This window comes from Lissotriton helveticus, chromosome 2_1 (assembly GCF_964261635.1).
Source record: "Lissotriton helveticus chromosome 2_1, aLisHel1.1, whole genome shotgun sequence".
Lineage (NCBI taxonomy): Eukaryota > Metazoa > Chordata > Amphibia > Caudata > Salamandridae > Lissotriton > Lissotriton helveticus.
The window spans coordinates 593,326,808-593,350,812 of record NC_136059.1 but is presented as its reverse complement, the minus strand read 5'-3'; the positions used below and the strand labels follow the sequence as shown (position 1 = coordinate 593,350,812).

General features: G+C 42.3%; 1 protein-coding gene and 1 long non-coding RNA gene across 2 annotated transcripts in view; one reads left to right on the top strand and one right to left on the bottom strand.

The window, feature by feature from the left end:
• The window catches only part of MAP1B (microtubule associated protein 1B), a 474,660-nt gene that overhangs the window by 136,739 nt on the left and 313,916 nt on the right, over positions 1 to 24,005 (top strand). The window lies entirely within an intron of this gene.
• Positions 10,370 to 11,147, bottom strand: LOC144819442 (uncharacterized). The gene is made up of 5 exons (XR_013607372.1): positions 11,061 to 11,147; positions 10,945 to 10,969; positions 10,834 to 10,860; positions 10,666 to 10,727; positions 10,370 to 10,577 (listed from the first exon to the last, which is right to left on the bottom strand). It is a non-coding gene; the product is annotated as an uncharacterized LOC144819442 (long non-coding RNA).

Below are 24,005 nucleotides of genomic sequence, written 5' to 3'. Positions count from 1 at the left end.
CAGCGCAACAATATTTTCTGTATGGAAGATACCACTAGGCGTTGAGATGCCAAGATCCGGATGGCACCGAGGTGATGTCTAGCAAGTTGCTGTACTGGTGTGGCCATCCTACAATGGTAAAAGTCGGCGTGGGGCGCCCTGTTGGCTTGTGAGATGGTGTCAGTTGCAGACCGATGTGCGAATGGGGCCAAAGGCAGCGCAACAATATTTTCTGTATGGAAGATACCACTAGGCGTTGAGATGCCAAGATCCGGATGGCACCGAGGTGATGTCTAGCAAGTTGCTGTACTGGTGTGGTCATCCTACAATGCTGAAACTCGGCGTGGGGCGCCCTATTAGCCTGTGAGATGGTGTCAGTAGCGGACCGATGTGTGAATGGGGCAAAGGTAGCGCAAGAATATTTTCTGAATAGAAGACACCACAAGGCGCTGAGATGCCAAGATCCGGATGGCACCGAGGTGGTGTCTAGTAAGGTGCACTGGTGTGGTCATCCTACAATGCTGAAACTCGGCGTGGGGCGCCCCATTAGTCTGTGAGATGGCGTCAGTAGCGGACCGATGTGCGAATAGGCCGAAGGCAGCACAACGCGCCAAGATCCGGATGTCACCATGGTGGTTTCATAGTTGAGAGGCACTTCATCTGCAGTGGGGCGCCGAGATCCGGATGGCACCGAGGTGATGTCTAGCAAGTTGCTGTACTGGTGTGGTCATCCTACAATGCTGAAACTCTGCGTGGGGCGCCCCATTAGCCTGTGAGATGGCGTCAGTAGCGGACCGATGTGCGAATAGGTTGAAGGCAGCACAACGCGCCAAGATCCGGATGTCACCGTGGTGGTTTCATAGTTGAGAGGCACTTCATCTGCAGTGGGGCGCCGAGATCCGGATGGCACCGAGGTGATGTCTAGCAAGTTGCTGTACTGGTGTGGTCATCCTACAATGCTGAAACTCGGCGTGGGGCGCCCCATTAGCCTGTGAGATGGCGTCAGTAGCGGACCGATGTGCGACTAGGCCGAAGGCAGCACAACGCGCCAAGATCCGGATGTCACCGTGGTGGTTTCATAGTTGAGAGGCACTTCATCTGCAGTGGGGCGCCGAGATCCGGATGGCACCGAGGTGATGTCTAGCAAGTTGCTGTACTGGTGTGGTCATCCTACAATGCTGAAACTCGGCGTGGGGCGCCCCATTAGCCTGTGAGATGGCGTCAGTAGCGGACCGATGTGCGAATGGGGCCAAAGGCAGCGCAACAATATTTTCTGGAGAGAAGACACCAAAAGGCGCTGAGATTCCAAGATCCGGATGGCACCGAGGTGGTGTCTAGCAAGCTATGCAGTTGAGTTGTGTGCGCACTTGCGGCGAATAGGTCGAAGGCAGCATAACAATGTTTTCTGAATAGAAGACACCACAAGGCGTTGAGATTCGGTTACCACCGAGGTGATGTCTAGCAAGTTGCCGCACTGGTGTGGCCATCCTACAATACTGCTCCGAATAACGGCGTGGGGTGCCTGAAGGGGGGGGGGGGGGGAGGCGGCGTGAACGGGCCTTCCTAGGTGGAGGCTCGTCTGCTGTAGTGGGGCGCCCCTTTACCGTTTCAGTTGCCATTCAGCTGAGTTTCGGCTGCTCTTGATGCTACAGCGACAGGCGGCTGCAACAGGACTCTCAAAATGGCGGCCTGTTCTTTGGATTTGGGCCTGGTCCACTAAAATGGCCCTTGGACACCTTAGAACTCGGACGCTCGATTTTCTTTTCCTTTCCTGTACATGCAAAGAAAGGTAAATGCCCGGTACGTTATACGCTTCATCTGCCACGATGAACTCTCCAGAGGAACCGAAAAAAAATATAGTTATGGTAACTATACCATGCATCGTCATATGGAGAGGTGGCACCAATTAATTATAGTGCTGCATAAAAGAGAGATTTGGAGGAGAACCCCTGACCTGCTAGTACATTCATCAAAGAAGTGGCACTGACAGCATCAGAGGCAAGGGAAACGGTCCCAAATATTTAGAAGAACTTTGGAAAGATTAAAATGACATGTTTAGATTGTGGCAAATTAATTTCATGTGGACAGATGAGTGTTACTCTAATAAATACAGCATATGAACATCATCATAGTCGATGGTTGGTAGAGACATTTGGACTATATCCTGGACCTGCCCGTCCTCGCCCAAAATGGCGCCGGAATAAATGGGACTCGTAACTCCTTGTTGTGTACTGGTTGCAGAACCTTGAAATCACGAGATACGTATGCAGTTTTGAAGCACATGGCGGGCGGGGACGAGAATTGATTGAATATTTTGACATCCCTATTGATATTAAGTTCTGATGTGTTATTGATTACTGTACTATTGAAAGTTCGAATTAACGTCACCCATGGTACTTGCCCGCAAATGTATATCTAGATAATTTTATTGTAACTGGCCCTGTCGTATTTTAATTATAAAATGTACGTCCACCGATTCCGTAACTGTTAGACACCTTAGTTCTTGCAACCTAATGGCCCGCCCGTTACGTTCCTCTACAGTGTAAATGTCTACTCATCATATACGATTACAGTTTGCTCCGTGGCCGGCCCACGTGGTTATAGGCTCGTATTTGTATAATGAAATTTTCACAATAAAGGTTTTTAAAAGAAAACATGGTAGTAGTATATACATTGGTAAAGTTTTTAATAATAGTCACTGTTTTAGAATCATTAAAAGGCAAGTGAAATAAAGCAGACCAATTACATGAAGGGTAAAAGGTATAATACGAAGGAACGCAGTAAAGATAAATGGTCAAGGGCTGTTGTGTTTTCTATTCCTGCAACATAAAGTGATCGATAAGAATCTCATATTCAGGCGTATCGGCGACTAAGACAGCAGGTCGACCCTCTTTTGCTCAACGGCTCCGTCATGGGACGAAGAAACGCTCTTTTTCTCGAAAAAATAATATATTTTACTTGCAGGACAGTTGTAAATTTTCCGGGAAAGTACATTAGCCTGGAACATTATAACATATATTTAAGAAAAAATAATGTTCGGAAGTAATAAAAAGCGTAATTTTTAGGTCATATGACCAAGCCTTTCACCATTAGAATAAGAAAAGTAAAATGAACCAATGAAAAGTTTTATTAACAAGTCACATGACTTGTTATGCTTACGTTACGCGCTGCGCGCCCCGGATGACTTCCGGATGCGCTAACGCGGCACGTCATATGACGCATTACGCGACAACGCAGGTCCAGAATATAGTCAAAATGTCTCCACCAACCAGCGGTTGGAACACAACCCCTTTCAGCAGGCTAAATAGTTCTGTTAAATGACAACAGAAGGGACAGGCAACAAGAAACATCAGTCAAAGAGGGGAGGGCTAGTTCTTCTCTACCGGGTTACATTGGGGCGCTACCGGAACTGATCGAATTGGTAGTCTACAGTGTTTCTGGATGTTTCAGACTGAAGCTGGGGTTAGCATGAGAGCAGTACCATTTCGTAGCTCCGTCGTGGCCATTCCGCAACCAATCATGGCAGCCGCTCTTTATCGTTATTTTGGGCGGGGTGGGTGGCGGAGCCGAGCTGTTTTGCAGCCATCATTGTGTGGAGTTCAGTTCATTTCACTAGTTTTGTATTTGTCATGAGGGGTTGTTCCTAATGTTTCTATTTTAGCGAGGTCAAAAAGAGATCCCGTTAGTGGCCTACTGATTTTGCTCGATTCCTTTTCTTTTTTTTTTACACGATTTTTCGTTATCTGCAAAGACTAAACAGAGTATTGCGGCTCTGTGTTTGTTTGTAAATAGAGAATGAACCAAAGAGAACCAATTCTAAAACAGTAAATACTTGGATAACAATCAATCAAATGGAGAGAGAAGCAGACACGAAGTATTACAACGGGGGCAAAGGCCTGCGTTAACTGCCCTTCACTATGTGCAAAGAGAGAGTACTCCTAATAGAAATGAGGGGGGGGGGCACCATTCAAAGCAGATCAGTGTGCATAAACACGAAAATGTTTTCACTTACCACGTACTTGACATTCGACAGCTTATGATATTTGCTATTAAAAAACCATTGAAATTCACTGAAAAAACCATAGGTTATAGACCATATATAGTTAGGAATTAGCATTTACAAAACCTTGAAAATTCACTGAAAAAACCATAGGTTATAGACCATATATAGTTAGGAATTAGCATTTAAAAAACCTTATTTTACTCACACAAAACCATTGAAATTCCATATATAGTTAGTTGCACTAACTATATATCGCGCACCCGCAATCCACTGCTGATGATGTCACATATTACATCATTCATGACATGGTCAGTGACATCACTGATGACATCACTGATGACATCTCAAATGACATCACTGATGACATCTCATTTGACATCAATGACCACATCACTGATGATATCATTCATGTGACAATACAATGCATCTCCTCACATTTTAATATAACCTCTGTTTCACCCAGTGTTAAATACAGAGTATAATTTTTGAAACCATTGACACACCAATACTAGTTACTACATACGCACTCACTGATTCCTACGTCTACACACACATTCACTCATTCACCCATACAATCATTCATACATACAATCACTCATCTTTACAACACTATCATATGCACTCATACACCTATACAGACCCTCACACTCTGCCACTCATCCATGGAGTTACTCACACACCTAGTCAGTCCTGTAAAGAATCAATCACACTTCCATTTTCTTGTCTATACAGTTAAACATAGAGCACCTTACATTTTCAAACATATACTAACACATACTTACTTTCTTATACAATCATTGATACAAGTACACATTGATCTGCACAGAGTCACACACCTCCCAGCCAGCCACACACACACTCAGTCTCCCATACAAATACTTGGACAATCAATCAATAACCCATATAGTTAATCATATAGCTACTGATCAACACATGCAGCAGTTTACAGAACAACAGACATAATGATGCACAAATTAAGACAGTTTAGTCACTAACCCATGCACTCAGTGAGACACATTTAATCACTCACTCATACATTCAGTCACGCACCTACTAAATCCTTCGTCCAGACACTTATACATCTACTCATTCTTCAATATGTAAAACATATTTAAACTTTACAGAAACACACAGTCAATGGATGATGTCATCAGTGATGTCACTGACCATGCCATGAATGATGTAATATGTGACATCATCAGCAGTGGATTGCGGGTGCGCGATATATAGTTAGTGCAACTAACTATATATGGAATTTCAATGGTTTTGTGTGAGTAAAATAAGGTTTTTTAAATGCTAATTCCTAACTATATATGGTCTATACCCTATGGTTTTTTCAGTGAATATATATATATATATATCCCAACGAAGAGTTGAGCCCTCGATAGGAAGCAGCCACTTGATCGGAAATTTGCATCCATTTCTTTTAGGGAACAGCTGCAGCAGGAGACGCAGAAGAAACAGTCATCCTCTTTCCTTAGCCAGACCGGTTTCGGGAATGTAATCCCGTTCTCAATGGCTTCTGCATACCGTGAAGATTCATCATGCACTGAAATGTCCAGGAGCAGTTGACCACTTACAAGCGGACACCCAGAATAGCATTTTCACCTGCGCACATGGGTTTTACTCATTTATTCACTAACTGCCACAATGTTGAGCTCACATGAGGCGAAAGGGTATGCACTACAAGACCCAGAAATCTAGTTTATTTGACCACGCCCTGGAGGCAGGCGTTATAATTCAAGAGTGCATACTGCATCAGCATTGTCGAGCAGAAGCCATTGAAGAAGGGATAGACTCCCGAAACCGGTCTGGCTGAACATGAACTGAAGGTGGCTGTCTTCTCTGCGTCTCCTGTTTGCAGCTGCTCCTTAAAGAAATGGATTCAAATGTTATCAATCCTGTGGCTTCTTCCACCAAGGGCTTAAACTTTGTGTTGGTATATATATGGGCAGCGTGACCAAGGGCTTTTTTGGCCCGAAACGCGTCGCTGGTTCTGTTGTTGTCTTAAAAATAAATTACCATCTTGCTGACTCTGCTGGTCCGGTCCTCATTCTTTGCTGGCGTGGAGGCGGTGTCTGCGAGCGCAGAGCGAGCTGAGGAGGAGCTTTGTCTTCATATATATATATATATATATATATATATATATATATATATATATATATATATATATATATATATATATATATATATATATATATATATACATATATATATATATATATATATATATATATATATATACATACACACATACATACATACATACACACAGAGAAAGGCTTTTGCTGAAACACATCAGTGCGTATGAATCTGCTGAAATAAACAGTGTAATTTACATTCTACCTGGAGTGCCTGCCCATTTTTTGGTTTTGGCCGATTGAAGTTGAAAAAAATGTATATATATTAAAATCCTTAAACAAACGAATAAAAGGAAAAATGAAAACATACGTAATGTATCAACTGGGTATGTGTTTGATGAAATCTCCAGTGGCAGCTCGCAAAGGGCGTGCTGCGGGGTGGTGAGGTGGTGCGGGGGAGGGGCAGGGTGGGGGGGTAGTAAACTCGGACATACGACGGAACGGAGGAACGTAATAATTACTTACCTCCGTTCCTTCGTATGTCCCACTTTACTGCACCCCACACCCTGCCCCACCACCTCATAGCACGCCCTATGCGAGCCACCACTGGAAATCTCTGATCTAGGCTTGCCAACACTCAACCAAAAGCCTAAAATCAGACTTCCAAAAAAGCTTATACTCCACCTAGTGTAATACAATCATCTCTGGCTGTGAACCTGTTGGAGTTGGGGGTGAGGGTCTTCATATAAGAATTTGGAGCAATTAAAGTAGGAGGTACATGTTTATTTTCACATATATGAATAGCTGTAAAACTTTGTGGTGTAAGAATATTTTTTAAATGGCTGTAGGTGCATAGTTGTGTCTACGATTCACAGGAGGCCCATTTTTTATGGATGAGTGAGGGGTACCCTGTTGCAAAAGACAGAAGAGCAGAATATGAAAGGTGCGTGGTACTAAAGGTAGAGTACATTGGTGTTTGTATTTTTTATACGTGGGATTGGTTGTATTGGAATCAGCAATCATTACATATGGATGGGAGGGTCTGATTTGGCTTCACTGGGCGTACGTGTAGGGTGTGGTATGCTGGTGATTCCCTATCCTGGCACCTTAAGGTGTTGGTCCGATGTACTTCTATAGACTGGCGTTGAGGTGATAGTACTCGAATACATATTGTTTGAATGTTGTGCTTTCAGATGTGTCAGGTTGTGCATACTGGAAGCTGTCATCATTGTGCGCAGGAGACATTCCTTCTAATGTCTGTGCATCTTCCAGAAAGGATGTGGAGCTGGGTGCAGGTTTTGGTGCATTCTTCAGTCTAGCACTTTATCAGGTCACTTTGGCTGGCGAGTGTGACTGGGTGTTGGGCATGTTTGGGTGCTGGCTGCACCTTTGTGGGTGTCCTTTGACTGTATTTTCCTTGTGGGTGAATGTGCATTGTTTATGGAGGATGGAGAAGGAATGAGAGTTCACCTTGTTGTTTATGAGTCACTGCTGTATTAGTTTGACATTTGTCCTGCTGAGATTGATTAGCCAAATATGATCCAAACCGGTTTAGGATAATGCCAACAATGCCCTTGTGCTCTTTGAGAATGCTGATGAGATTGGAATGGTAGAATTTATTGAAATCCACACATAAGTCCAGGAAAACATGAAGACAAGAGTTTCCAAAGCCAAGAATGCATGAAGCATCATAGCGACTAGGAGTAAGGTGGTGTCTGTAGTACAACCCAGTCTGTATCCTGATTGTAATTCATCTAAAAGTTCATTGTAAATGATATGTTCTTTAAGTTGGGAATCAACACAACTTTCCATGACTATAGCCAAAAAAGGAAACCATGAGACGGGCCAAAAAATATTAATATCTACAGCATCAGAGTTTCTGCATCACAAGCGAGACGAGTGAATGTAAGGCAACCCTGCAACTCACCTCATACAAAACAGAGCAAAATGGAAAAGTCCTTTGAATTTCAGTCATGTATCTGTGGATTGACTTTTGACACTGGCATTTTTTAATAGAATTGGAACCTTTCTAAAAGAGTGGTCAGTGTATTTTACGTTATCATCAAAGAACTGATCAAATATTCCACATTTGGTGCCAGGATTCTCAACAGAGGGAGGGGATTAGAGAGATTATAGGTCAATTGTATGGATACAAAGAGTTGTATGAGTCATTATTCGCAGGGTCTATTCATAATTTGATATAAGTTGCTTGGCATTGATAATATTTTCATATTAGGTGACCTAGCTGTTTTAGGGCTGCTGGGTTGGAGAAAGAGTGTGGGTCTCCACTATTTCTCCACCTCTCTTAGATATTAAGTTTCATCATAGAGATCCTTAGAAAACCAAGTAACAGAGAGTTGTTTTTACTTTTTGGAGGTGCTAGATTGTCAACAAGTTCATTCAAGCACACCTTTTATTAGGTAGGTCTGTGTTGACATGATGCTATCGAAGGGAGCTACATCTAGATCATCAAGTATAAGGTGATAATTTTCAAAATAAAAGAAGTAAAGGTTCTGGATGAAGGAAAAGAGAGGAAGGCTGGTGTGCCGATGTGGAGCAAATGTAGTAGAGAGGCAAGAATGAGAGGGGAAAGTTCAAGATGCGAGATAACTTGATTAAGAGAGATAGGAATGGACCTATAAGAGTAGGGATTTTGGGTGTTGTGGAGAGATAAAAGTGATGTAACTCTGGACACATATTGAAAATCTGTCGCTTTCCCTAGGGATGTTGCCTCATACTTTATAGACTGAGCAGGGTATATCCTTATTGCAAAGCTCTCCAAATGTTCAACATGACAAAAATGAACATTTCTGTGGGAATGCCATGGAAAGTGCATGGGGATTTATTTGGCCTATCTAATTACGGGGTCGCTTTTTCTATGCACGTTGTAACTGTGTGATGATGCAGACAAATGATGAACCCTGCACCATCCTGGACCAAGACATGGTCTTCCCATTGGTGCATCTGACATTCAAATTGACATTGAGTGTGATCAGCCAAGAGGTACACCATTACAAAATCTTAAGGCCGTTTTGAGGCGCATGTTGCCAGACTGTTCCTCCTCCTTCCTGTGTAAATTGTGTAAAATCCTGGAAGCAGACATTACGGGGCATATTACCAACAAATAGCGATAATTATCGCTAAGTAGGGTTAGCGGCAATATTTTTATCACCGTTTTTTATCGCTGAGCTAACTTGCTATTAGCAAGGTTTCTCTGAAAAGCGATAAAAATCCAGGCGATAGCAGCGAAATGCGTGAATATCGCTGTGAATACAGCGATTTTCAAGCATTAGCGACTAAATGCTCCTAGCCATGTTATCCACCTCCCATTGGATAACATGGCTAAGAACTGGTCTGGGCAGGTGTTAGTATTTGGAGATATTCGCGCTTAGCGCAAATATTTCCAACGCTACGCCTGCCTTGCTAATAGGCGATAGTGACGTAAGCGACTGCTGTCAGTCGCTAACGGGTTGGGTACTCCCACTTTGCATGTCATTAGCGATAAATATCGCTGACATGCAAAGCGGGCCCCAAACCGCTCGCTATCACCTACAAGCTGTCACTAACTGCTGCTAGCGACAGCTTGTTAATAGGGCAATAGAATTATCGCCGCTTAGTGGCCGAAAACGGCCGCTAATGCGGCGATATTCGCCTATCGCCCTCCTTGGTAATATGCCTCTACATTTTTAGTACTGCTTCAGCTCCCATTGGTGTAAGCCAGGATTTGATCTTGTGTGCACTGCTAACTAGGGCTGCTGCTATTACTCCTGTGGCAGCCATGACATGACACTCAGTTACATCTTCAATTGCTGTAGAATGAGAGCATCAGGTGTCATGCCTGTGTCTGCAATGTATAGAGAAGTGAAAGATGATTTAACCAGTAAAGATTTTTTACACATTAGTCAGTGTTTTTAGGGTTTCTTCAGAGGGCTCACTCTCAGTCCAGGATGGATTATATGAGGTAGCGGTGAATGAGAAGCCAACAGTGTTCATTACTCAGAAACATCCTCAGTGTTTTGCCTAGATTTTTAACAAATTTTGCTGGCCCTTCTTTTATATCCCTGTCCTAATTCCTGAGTACTAGGGTTATTGGGTGTGTGAGGAGCACTCCGTTGTATTCCAATTCTATTGTTTTAATCCACTGGTGCTGTGATTATTAAGGATAGTCCCTCCTTTGTGTTAAATAGTCAGTTATGATGGGTGTACTTGCCCATCTAATCACGCACTGTTCACTTGGTGCTCCGCACCTTAATCACACTTATTGCTGCTTATTCAATCTAATCACCACTCTTTACTGTTGCTGCTAATTATTTTAATTCCACATTACATTTCACCTTTTCTCATGGTATATTATATTTTGTATTCAAACAGTATTCATTTACAACAATTTCATTTCAAAAGAAACATTATTTCTCAAATTCTTCATTTCTGCGTTACATTATAATGTGATCATAAAGCTTTTGTTGAGAACAATGCATTTCGGCACCTTACTGGTACCTTCATCAAGGGTCAATCTGTAAAAAATAAAATTTCAAAATGTAAGTGTTCGTGTATTGTTGTCCATGGGAGCTGATGTTAATGTGTTTTGTGTTTGGTCCATACCTGATTGAAACAACCTCTCAGAATGATGTAACCACGTCAATATCACACTATCCGCTATTTTTCTGTCAAAAAAATGATAAGAACTAATTTGTAACAATTCCTTGTTTAAATAAGTGATAACTTTTCGTTATAACTACTCTCTGCCAGAAACACAATAATAAAACGTACCTTTCTCTGATTTCCGCACTTATACCACTGCGAAAACAAATTAAACGATCTTAGTTAACATTTCCTTCTCTACTATGTTACCTCCAAAGCGCTGCTTTCATGTATGCATACCTCGTTATCTTGTCTTGAATCTCATCTGAAAATATACCAGAGAGATTCTGTCATTATCTCAGACCCCCGCATTAAATCATTATCACCACTGAATAACACCCCGTCACTTTCCGTACCTGTATCCACAACCGTTACTCATCGAAAGAAAAACCGCTGCCCAGAGTCAGACATTACCGATCTCCGCCTAACGCCGCCATCAGTGCACGTATTATAAAACCCGACGTGGTAATACGAAATAAACATAGGACTATAAACATAGCTACTTCTGCCGATCATCTCCACTACTTTGGGCGCCATCTTGGCATGGTGAATCATTGGAAAAACTTGTTTGTGAGCCCGTGTATGTTCACTATCTCCTTCATAAGATACCTCACAACCATGATAGTGAACCAATCCTCTTATGAACTAAACATCAGTAAACACATCGTGCTTACAAAACATACTAATTTATTCTGCTTAACGAGTCACAAAAGGAATATACTTCCTACTATGCCAAGATCTTAATTCCTCTTACTAATGTCCACTGACATCATTAGCCGGTTAAACAGCTGTAGTTGTAAAATACATTTGCTAATGTGTTTTTAGTACTGTGTGCAATGTGTTGTGCTATAGTGTGTTATTGATGACATTGTTATTTAATCAATACAAATACTTCAGAGACATATTGTAATACCTATAGCTATACAAATATTGATACAGTCCATGTTAATAAATTCTTGAAATATATATTACCCTTCCTAATGCCGGCATCTTAAGTTCTCCCCAATTGGTTATAAGATAGTCCCTGTGCATGACCATGACGTTATTTAACGAGCTGCTACTCATATTATTCATACTTCCTCATGAGTGTTTACAGGAAACATGATAAATCATATTTATCATTGAGCCCCTTGAGGGACATCGTGTTAAGGTACTTCATTCAATATAATTCTCGTAACAGTTTTTGGTGAACAAAAAGTCAACGAACATGTGGCAGATACGGATACTTACCTAGTGTTACCGTCAGATCCTATTGTGAAGCTTCAAAAAATGCTTGATGGCATGTTGCAGGCAGCTAAAGAAAATGAATGGATTGATGATCAAACACAAGCATACTTGACAACAAAATATCCAAGATGCCCGAAACTTTACATGATCCCTAAGGTTCATAAACACCTGACCAACCCACCATTCAGACCTATCGTCTCGGGGTGTGGGTCAATCGGTCGATATTTGGATTTTTTTTTACAAAAATTTGTACAACAATGGGGTTCCTACACAAGGGACACAACGGATTTTTTGAACAAACTTTTATGGATTCAACAAGGATTTCAGAGCCATTGGATTATGTGCACCATAGATGTGGTGGCTCTATATACGTCCATACCGCATGAGGCAGGTCTTGAATCAGTAGAATGGGCGCTATTAAAAATGGGAGATCTATCAACCAATAAAGTATTCTTGTTACAAATTCTTAAATGTTGTCTTCACAATAGCTATTTCCTATGGAATGATAAGTATTACGCACAACTGACTGGAACTTCGATGGGCTTTGCAGGGGCCCCTGCTTATGCAAATACATTTATGGCCCAATTCGAGGCACAGAATGTGATGAACTCAGAACACTGGCAACATGTAAAAATGTATTGTCGATTTATTGATGATATTTTTCTCATCTGGGATGACACACCTGAGTTATTGGAACAGCTCATCAGGACAATGAACCAGATAGATCCGAGAATACAATTCACCCATAAAATAGACAGATATAACATGGATTTTTTGGATGTGAGGATCATCAAAACAGCGAGTGGATTCATTACAGAATTATATTCTAAGCCAACAGATCGAAACAATGCTCTTAATTATACCAGTTTCCATCCAAAGAGCTTGATTAAAAATCTTCCTGCCTCACAATTCATAAGGATAAAACGAATTTGTTCTGATCTACAAACGTGTCAAAACACAATCCGTAAACAGGCACAAAAATATGAGGAAAGAGGATATCCACCACTGGAACTGGAAGAGCACATAGAGAAGGTCATGAAAATGGATAGACTGGAATTACTCAAACCAAGAAGCAAAACATCAAAAGAAAGAATGGTTTTTGTAACTAAATACACAACCCAATCGAAAAGAATCAAAAGAATCATTAACACAAGGTGGGAGTTGTTATCATCGGAATCTGACTTTAAAGAACTATTCAAGGAACTACCCTTACATGCCTACACAAGAGGACCAAATCTAAGGGAGAGACTAAAACAGACACAATTGACATTACCAATAATGACACACAAAGGGACGATCAGATGTCACAATTGTACGAACTGTAATAACATTATCGTTGGAAACACATGTACCCATCCAACTACAGGAAAACAAATAAACTTGAGACACACTAGTGACTGTAATACACAGAATGTTGTATATGGTATCAAATGCCCGTGTGGCAAAATATATGTTGGAAAGACAGAGCGTAAGGTGAAAACAAGAATAACGGAGCATAAGAGCAGGATCCGCAATGTGAATTTAACATCACCATTAGCTTACCATTGGAGAGAAGCAAAACACACTATTTCCCAGCTACGTTTCTTCATAATAGAACAAGTACCAATCAGGCCAGGCATTGACAATCACCAAAAACTGTTACAACGAGAATTATATTGGATCAAGTACCTTAACACGATGTCCCCCAAGGGTCTCAATGATAAATACGATTTATCATGTTTCCTGTAAACACTCATGAGGAAGTATGAATAATATGAGTAGCAGCTAGTTAAATAACGTCATGGTCATGCACAGGGACTATCTTATAACCAATTGGGGAGAACTTAAGATGCCGGCATTAGGAAGGGTAATATATATTTCAAGAATTTATTAACATGGACTGTATCAATATTTGTATAGCTATAGGTATTACAATATGTCTCTGAAGTATTTGTATTGATTAAATAACAATGTCATCAATAACACACTATAGCACAACACATTGCACACAGTACTAAAAACACATTAGCAAATGTATTTTACAACTACAGCTGTTTAACCGGTTAATGATGTCAGTGGACATTAGTAAGAGGAATTAAGATCTTGGCATAGTAGGAAGTATATTCGTTTTGTGACTCGTTAAGCAGAATAAATTAGTATGTTTTGTAAGCACGATGTGTTTACTGATGTTTAGTTCATAAGAGGATTGGTTCACTATCATGGTTGTGAGGTATCTTATGAAGGAGATAGTGAACATACACGGGATCACAAACCAGTTTTTCCAATAATTCACCATGCCAAGATGGCGCCCAAAGTAGTGGAGATGATCGGCAGAAGTAGCTATGTTTATAGTCCTATGTTTATTTCGTATTACCACGTCGGGTTTTATAATACATGCACTGATGGCGGCGTTAGGCGGAGATCGGTAATGTCTGACTCTGGGCAGCGGTTTTTCTTTCGATGAGTAACGGTTGTGGATACAGGTACGGAAAGTGACGGGGTGTTATTCAGTGGTGATAGTGATTTAATGCGGGGGTCTGAGATAATGACACAGAATCTCTCTGGTATATTTTCAGATGAGATTCAAGACAAGATAACGAGGTATGCATACATGAAAGCAGCGCTTTGGAGGTAACATAGTAGAGAAGGAAATGTTAACTAAGATCGTTTAATTTGTTTTCGCAGTGGTATAAGTTCGGAAATCATAGAAAGGTACGTTTTATTAATGTGTTTCTGGCAGAGAGTAGTCATAACGAAAAGTTATCACTTATTTAAACAAGGAATTGTTACAAATGAGTTCTTATCATTTTTTTGACAGAAAAATAGCGGATAGTGTGATATTGACGTGGTTACATCATTCTGAGAGGTTGTTTCAATCAGGTATGGACCAAACAGTGGCGGTGCGTCCATGGGGGGCGTTGGGGCGTTGCCCCACTAGCCATGGACGACCGTCACTGTGACATGCATTATAACAGTAAAGTTTTACAAACACTTTTTAAAAATAAATCACAGCGCACTGACTCGGCGCTACCGGCCCGGGACAAGCCCGAAAGAATCGGGCATTGCTTACGAAGTGGGCCGTGGGGGGCGGGGCTGCAGCAGAGTGAGTGACAGCACACAGCACAGGCGGCAGCCAGAGCACTGAGTATAGCCGTAGCGTAAGCACTAGCAGCTGCAGCTGGGTGACACTGACCACGCATGTGACAGCCAGGAGTCATCAGATTTTAGACTTGCCTGCGCATGCGTACATGCATAAAACCTTCCCCCCCACATCCCTCCATTGCACTGAGACACAGGCAGGGACCCGGGCCCCGGTCTCATTATGGGCATATTTTATCCTGCTCGAGGCCAATCCTGGCGCAGTGGCGCTGTTAAGGCTGCGCCAGGATTGGCTGACTGACAACACTGGTACAGCAGGGATGGTGCCGCGCTTGGGTGTTGGCTGCTCAGCACAGTGTGGCCAATCACATATGGCTATATCAAGCCATGTCGAGGTGATTGGCCATTTCTGTAAGCTGCAGTCACGTCATTGCGTGTGGCGCACCCTGCCACAACAACGAAAAGTGATAGTGAAAGTAGTTGAGTCAGTCAGAGAGCGCGTGGCTCTAGTGACTCGTCGTGACTTGTTGTGCCAGTGTGCCTACAGACGGACGGACCCGGACGGAATTATATTGCACTGGCCTGCCTGGGTATGCTAATTTTATGCTTCTCTTTTAGATTCTTTATATAGTGGGGAAATATCGTCGATAAATATAAGCAGTTGGCTGCCCAGCAATACTTGGTTGTTTTGACCCTGACCCCTTGCCCCGGCCTCAGCACGCCTTGCTTCGCTTGCGGTGAGAGATCTGACAGTACTTGCAGGCTGCAGCGGCATCTTTTCTCTGACCCCTGGCCCTAACTCTTTTCTGTAGTTCCGGACCGGTGCTCTCCCTGGGTGGCAGGACTGAGAGGGAAATGGTCGCCATCGTTCTGGTTAGTGTCGACAAGCTTGTCTTTGAAGTACACGTTCCAATTCCAAATGCACCCCCTTCTAGCTAGTGATGAAACTCTCACAAGCTCCTGACGGTCTGACCCCGGCTAATGAATTTCCGATGGCTGCAACTGAACAGGCCTCAATCATGGAGGTAGCTGCTAGCCTGCTCAGTCTGTGTATATTAACCTCTGATAATACCCTGAGGTCAGGGTGCCCAATGCTGCAGTACTGTCTAATTATGGAGGTGGCTACAATGCAGCTGTCTAGTTGCTCACTGTGCCACATTGGATTCAAGCCCCTGGTGCTGTGGTGAGTAATAGAACGACTAAACTCAGATCTCTTAACTGGGGCCGAGGGGCTAAACATTTCAGCACTCAATCTTTTTCCATGTACTAGTATCGTTGGCATTTCAACTTCCAGCACTGTAAAGCATAAACCTGCCGATGCCTGTCTTGTGCTGATATATTCAGCAATCGGAAGTATATTTGCCATTGCCATCCATAGCATGTAGGAGACTCAAACACTTAAAAAGAAGATTACTAACTTATTTGTATTAATAAAAGGTGCGTATATATGCCTTTGTAAATACAGCAGTGATGTTTGTAGTAATAGAAAGCTGCTAGCTTACATATGAGAAAATAAATTAAATCTAATGCAAAAGGGAACTATATCTGACCAATGTATCATGGAAGATCAGGACCAAAACAAATGCTGCTTAGAGGTTCAGGGTCATTGCAGTCAATTAATTGCATGAATTTAATTCAGGCTGTCTTGGAAGCTCAAGGTGGAGGAGTGGTGTTTGCTTGTGGTGGTTGTTTTTTTCACCCGAAGCTGTACCGGATGTGTTTAGTCAAGTCTATTATAATGAATGTCGATCTTGGAGGCTTTAGTTTGTAGGAATTCTTCAAAGATGGCCTTTTATCATTCTTATGAGTGTTCGTTTGTAGGACCCTAAACAGATCATGACGCATCTCTGATGTATTGATGTCTTTTCATGATCTGGTGCTTGTTTACTTGAGCATAGTGACTGTTACCTGCAGCATAAAAGTAGTTTGGCCGGAAAAATGTTTACATTTACAAGTAAATGTGTTTTAGAAAACAGGGGACCCCTACAGTAATAGGTTTGCTATATGTAGGGAAACAGAATTATTTTGGGAAACGAACTATATAGCAAACAAACAATTTATAAATGCCATCTCTCTCACGAAAAAGTATTAAATAGTGGAATAGACATAAACCATGGCGACCAGATTTTTGCTATATTCTCAATGTGATGACACAATTTGATATTGATGTACAAAAAGATTCTTTTTATTCATTGATTCATTTGATTAAATCGTTGCATCAGATAGTTCTATATTATATAATGTATTCATTTACAGGTTTGATAATAATGTGAGTGACAATAAATTCATAATATGAGATTCACAAAAAGCAAAACAGAAAGAAACCACATAGACATAATTACAACAAGTCACACTGGACCGGTCAGAGTTCTAAGGTAGTAGGCAAAGCGGTTGATTTTGACTAAGCGCGTTTCGGCAAATTGCCTTCATCAGGTGACCGTCATTCGCACAACAAACTGGACAACAACACAAGATGTTTCAAGTATCAAGTTGATAGAAATCAAATATTATTTATGTATTTTCTGCGGTATGGATGTATTGCTTCTGTTTGTATTAATAAACTTTAAGACCAACCCATGTTAAATATGAGGGCCAAATCCTATAGACTGGATGCACGGTTAGCGATATTTAATCGGTTGATTTCATCAGGAAGACAGAATGGTGAGTTTCATGACATATGCCTTGAAAGAAGTTGAGGCTTAGAGCGTATTGATATTTTAGTAGAGACAAAGAAGATGCTTGACGATTTATATATTTTTTCTTCCTGCACAGCAAACACCCTCAAGAAGATATGGGACGCTTGTAATGAGCACAGCTAGGTAGTATTCTGGAATTTTGATGAAAGGTTTTTTATAGTAGTTCTTCTCCTAGTCTTGAACCGGCATGGGTCAGGTTTTATAGGGAAATCGAGTCTTATAGATGCACCGCGATGTACGATTTGTGGCAATCCTGCATGTGCTCCTATGCAGACAGCGGTCAAATCTTGTAAGGAAACCGGGCGTGTGGCATGCACGTTTGTAGGACCCTAAACAGATCATGACGCATCTCTGATGTATTGTTACTTGAGCATAGTGACTGTCACCTGCAGCATAAAAGTACTTTGGCCGGGAAAATGTTTACATTTACAAGTAAAGCCCTGTGTTCTCAGACTTAGTTAATAAAGTTATATATAGGTAGCACACTGGACTCGGGCCACTCGGCAATAAGTGGCAATGATGCCATGTACAGGTACCCCCTCCACTGTGCTTGTACACTTGTTCAGAGTGTCTCAGATAAGAGCATCCTACTAAGCTGATGCAATGCACTCTCAATAGGGTGCCGTCTTTTGTCCCAGACCCTCACGACTCACCAAGGAATAGGATATACACTAATTTGCATCCACCATCACATGGAAACAGAGGCAAAACACAGGCCCGCCCTGCAGACTCTGCTGTGCAGGAATCCCCTTCAGGAAGAAATATATCATCCCAAGGCCTAAGCATATCTTAGAGACATGGGAGTCTCAGTGGATCCTGCATTCTGCTGAGGGAATCATTTTGCATTTTGCCACTGCACGGAAACACTCATCTCCTGGTGGTTTTGTTGGGGGGGGGGGCACTGTCGTGCTGCTCCTCACTACCGGTCTCTGGGTCTTCATTGGTTCGTGCTGTGGCTGGGAGGGTGTGGCATTTTTACTGGTGATCCACAAAATGGCTGCCAAGGTTTGAGAGTGTTGTGAAAGGTGCCGCCGGACTCACAGCTGCCACAGGAGGATCCTAAAACATCCCAAGGGGAGCTGCCGCTCCTGCGATATTGTGTAGGAACTGCTGTCAGGCTTTCCAGGGGTTCCTGCTCTCTGACCATCTCCTGGTGGGTGGGTGTTGGTTGGTCATCATAGCAAAGAGTGGAGTAGGCACATGCTGAGAAGCACAGGAGGTTGGGGTGCAAGGAGTAGCCCTAGGCTAGGTGGTAGCCTGCTAGTCAAGTTACCCAATAATGTGGGTTCTTCTCCTGGTGGGGTCATTTATGTATCCACTCAATTTACAATAAACCCTCTCCTAATCTACTGGCGTTGTCTGCATATTTCTACATGCCAATTTACATCAACACACGCTAGTTTCTGATAGCAACGCTGTCCTTGAATGACAAGTCTCAGATTACCAACCGCACTCTACCGCTGTTCAGAGTAGTGTTCTCGCACTCTCAGACTTGCTGTAGCACAATAATGGAAAAACAGTCACAATCCCCAGAGACTGGCAGTCAGTCACACACTACCGGCTGCCCTCTCAAACTTCTGGGAGCCCTCTCACGCCCCTCACAGATTACCACGCGACACTCAACAGCACTCTAACCAGTCCTCACAAAGTAGCAGCACAGCATCAAGGCACTCTTGAATGAATTGTGAATTTCTGCATTTATTGTGGATGGGTGAGTGAGTGAATGCATGAATGAGTCCGGAGGATGAATAGATGCATGAGAGTGACTGAGTATATGGATCATTAGTGATTAAGTACATGGATGGACGGATGAATGTCTTGATGGGTGGAAGCTGCAGTGAAAGCCAAATCTAATGATTTTGGCAATGCTTCTTTTTCATTGGTTTCCCATTTAGGAACGCAGACACTTCCATTAATGAAGGTGCAAACACTGCCAGTTAAGCTGTTTGCACGACCAGGTCTCATTGTACGTGCGAAACACTGGCATCCTTGGGTGCTTTCACTTAGTGATTCACTAACCTCTTCCTCAGCACTTCTCGGCCCAGGGAGGTCTGTGCTCGATATATGTTCTAATCTCAACCACTGCTGACTTCTAGCCATGTGATGTGTCGTCACCCTTTGCCCCAGTGTGCTGTCACTACTGCCTTGCAATCATGTGGTTTAAGGGCTAGAGCGGCCGACTTGGCAACTGGCGAACCATCTCCGAGTCTGTCAACAGGCTCAAACAATTTTTGTGATTCTGGGCAAATCACTTAATCTCCCTCTACCTAAAAAGAAAATAGGGACCTGTCTGTCTGTAATGCAACTGGTGCTCATGTAAAGGTCTCTGAGTCTGATACCTGCTGGTCGAGTTCGCTCTGTGTAAAACTGCAAAAAAAAAAAGGGCATCCTAACTTCTGTAACAATTATTTTATGCTCTATGAGTAGGTGAGTCGTGAGTGGAGTGCCATATACAACCAACCCACCCATTTTAGATCTCTAGCTGTTACCAGTGGCTGCCCTCCATTTATTGTGTTGATTCAATTACTCCTGGTATGTTAAGTGTACATTATTTATGCAATAGTTTCTAATCTTAGGTATATTTCCTATGATGAGAGTATTCACTGGAGGCCAGTACATTAGTATGTACAGTAAAGCAGGGTTTTAGATTCCTCTCTAACATTATGCTTAGGATTCTCGCTGTTCTGTGGTCATTCCTTGGCAGTCCAAAAGTCTAGTCTGACCCATTCCTTCATTGTGTTCAGTGGATTGAATTCTCATTCATTATGCTGTATGGGTGACATGCGTTCTTGTTGCTGGCACAAGCGAATTAAATGTCAGATTTTCTCAGTTGTGGACTTAAGGCTGAGAATGTATTGCTATTACGTTCGTTTCTTGTGAGAAGTCTGCCATGATAAACATCTCGTAATGTTCTAATAAAGGGGGCTCTTCATTTATTAGCATCATAGAGTATTTATGTGGCCTGTTGGTGTCTCAGATGGCTTTGCCGTATCTGTCCTCTATCTCGGTGGAGGGGATTAGGGAGGCTATCTCATGCGGAGTGATAACAGGCTGAAATCGCCTCGAGGTGCCCCACTGCACTGCCCAGGGATGGGTGTTTCGAGCCATGACGCACTTTCAAATCAGAAAAACAGTACTAGCCAGCAGCAGCACATTTTTCAGCTTTTATCATTTACAATGCTTTCTATGTCATTTAAGGTGCGCAGAAAGCAACTGTTTTCTACACTACAAAATTCTGATTATTAAAATTTGTTATGACCAAGACTTCTTAAGGTCTAGTAAACAGTTACTTTTTGGTCCGTGGAATTTGAATGCGCATCAACTGTATTGTGGAAACACATTTGGATTTGCAATATTTAAATTTGCCTGCAGTGTAAATTGTTAGTTATGTTTGTATGTCAGTAGTAATTGTGTGGTCCATTATTAGGGCAAGGCCACATCCTATAAACAATGTTTTGGTCCACCGTCTAAAGCATTTGAATTTTCCAGCACTATTACCTGTCATGAAGCTCTGTGGTTATACTGAATAAGCAGCTACCTATGTTATATGACATCTCTTTAATAATGTAATACCTGCACTTTAACAATTGCTTTATTAACCTTCCTGCTTTCTCAAATTTGCTTGAAATTCACCATTTTTCCACGATTTTTTCAAACTTTTCCCAGGGGGAATTCCCCCCGAACCCTCCTTAGGGGGTTCGGGCGCGCTCGCTACGCTCGCTCGCTACGGTGCAGTATCATTAGCATTTTACGGCTCACCACTTTCAAATGTCACCAGCCGCCACTGGGACAAAACACAAAACACATTAACATCAGCTCCCATGGACAACAATACACGAACACTTACATTTTGAAATTTTATTTTTTACAGATTGGCCCCTGATGAAGGTACCAGTAAGGTGCCGAAATGCATTGGGCTCAACAAAAGCTTTATGATCACATTATAATGTAACGCAGAAATGAAGAATTTGTGAAATAATGTTTCTTTTGAAATTAAATTGTTGTAAATGAATACTGTTTGAATACAGAATATAATATACCATGAGAAAAGGTGAAATTTAATGTGGAATTAAAATAATTAGCGGCAACAGTAAAGAGTGGTGATTAGATTGAATAAGCAGCAATAAGTGTGATTAAGGTGCGGAGCACCAAGTGAACAGTGCGTGATTAGATGGGCAAGTACACCCATCATAACTGACTAATTCCTGAGTAAGCATCCATCCCTCAATCTGTACAAAGTGGTTTGAAGCTGACTGTGGGCTGCGGAAGAGCTATGCAGTTTTCAATAGAATGCACAAATGCTGTAAGACAATATTGATGGTTGTAATTCATGAAATAGTTAGCATTTGCCTGGGGTAGGCAGCTACTCTTCTCAAAGTATAGGCTATCAAAAGTTGACAGTTTGCATCCTTCTTGTTCTGGCTGCAGGCATCAGAAGATACAGATAGATGTCCCATGGATCACTCCATGCATTCCCGAATTCTGCATTCACACCATGCCATGCCACTGTTGGTGGCATCGTTGCCTCGATTCCTTAATGGAAAGGGGTTAGTTACAATGGCGTGCATTGCAAATGCCGGGGACGAGGTCTGCTCACCAAAGCAGGTCTCCATTCCAGCATTTGCTACTTTTCTCAAGGATCCACAGCCTTACTTCATTGATATTCATGAGGTGGGTGGATTGCGACATTTTGTGAAAAGGTCCTTTGATGTGTGAGGTATGTGAGTATTACTCACACTGCAAGAGGTGATGCTGGTCACATCACAATGCAATCCTCTTTTGAACTTCAGGTCCCAGAATTTTTATCTCATCCAAAGACTTACATTCGGTGACATAGGCTGTTGGGATTTCTCAGTGTGGACAGGATATAGGAATGCACCGACATCTCCTCGTTTCTCTTAAAGCTCTCATGCATTTTTGCTGCCTGGCTAGTGATTGGAGGCTGCATGATTTACCTCATCCCTCAAATCTTGTGTGCTCTCCAACAGAGATGGCGGCGCCCTCTATGTTTATTGCTTTTTTGCTATTATACTAAAATATCATTATTCAATATAGGTATAATAAAAATGCCAACCCTTGCTTAACGCAAGTGTCATGGAGCAATCCTGATGCAGGCAGTCGATCTGTCTGATGGTGGGCCCATAGAGACGCCTGCATCAGCCATCACAGAGATCGTCCAGAGGTGGCGAAACCTCAGCCCTGGCCTAGGAGAACTGCCACACCTCAGGCCCGCCTCATTTCTGATAAGGTGGAGCATCAACCATACGTGTAGCCCCTGGCTATTTAAGCTAAAGTCTTGCAGCACCCAGGGCTATCCGGCATTCATCCTGTCGCCTCACCCTCTCTCATTTTATCACAGGGCTGGGGCTTGATCAGGACCCTCAGTGACCCCACCTCACCTTGTGATGAGATGTTAGAAGATGGGGGTGAGAAAAGCAAGAGGCTGTATAGCACATTTGCCGCACAGGCTTCAATATTCAGTTTCCTGCTTCAACGTCTGAGGCAGGTGGGAGCACAAGCAGGTGAGAAACGATGACCTGACACAAGCTGCTGAAAGTAATTTTAAACAATTGTCAAATTTGTGGGTGTAGGTGAGATAGAATGTGTGTGTGAGCATGTGTGTGAGTATGTGTGTGTGTGAAAGAAAATAAGAGTGACAGGGGAGTGCTTAAGAGTGAGTGGCAGTAAGTGACAGTGAGTGTAATTGTGAGGGAGAATGAGTGAGTCAGAGTGAGTGAGACTGTGAGAATGCGAATAAATGAATGCGAATGAGTGTGAAATAGATTGAGGGAGTGAGAATGTGAATGAGTGAGTGAGTGAGCGCAAGGGAGTATGAGTGAGTGTGTGTCAATTTACTGCACTTTCCAATCTGGTGCTGGCACTGGAATACTAGAGGAAATTCTGTGCATATGAGGTACTGTGGGAAAATGCTGTAGCTGGCACACAGAAGCTAGTGCTAAGCATAAGGTACACCCAGTGCTTGATTTCAGCCGGTGATGCCCGGTGCTCGGCACCGGCACTTAATTGTCAACACCAGTGCTTATGACAGTGGGCCACATGGTGGCGCTGTTTGTCAAATTTACAGAAGAGCAGAACAACAGTTGTATATTAATTCAATATATAACAAATCCACCTGACAATCCCATTATGCCATAGAAAAGTTGTCAAATCTTTTAGCATGTTTGTTTTATCATACTTTCCTAGAATCAACTAACAAATTCCACTAGTTGTTCATAATGTGGAATGTTCTCTCATATTTCAAATCACTAGGTATCAGAAATACATATATAAGTGAATAGT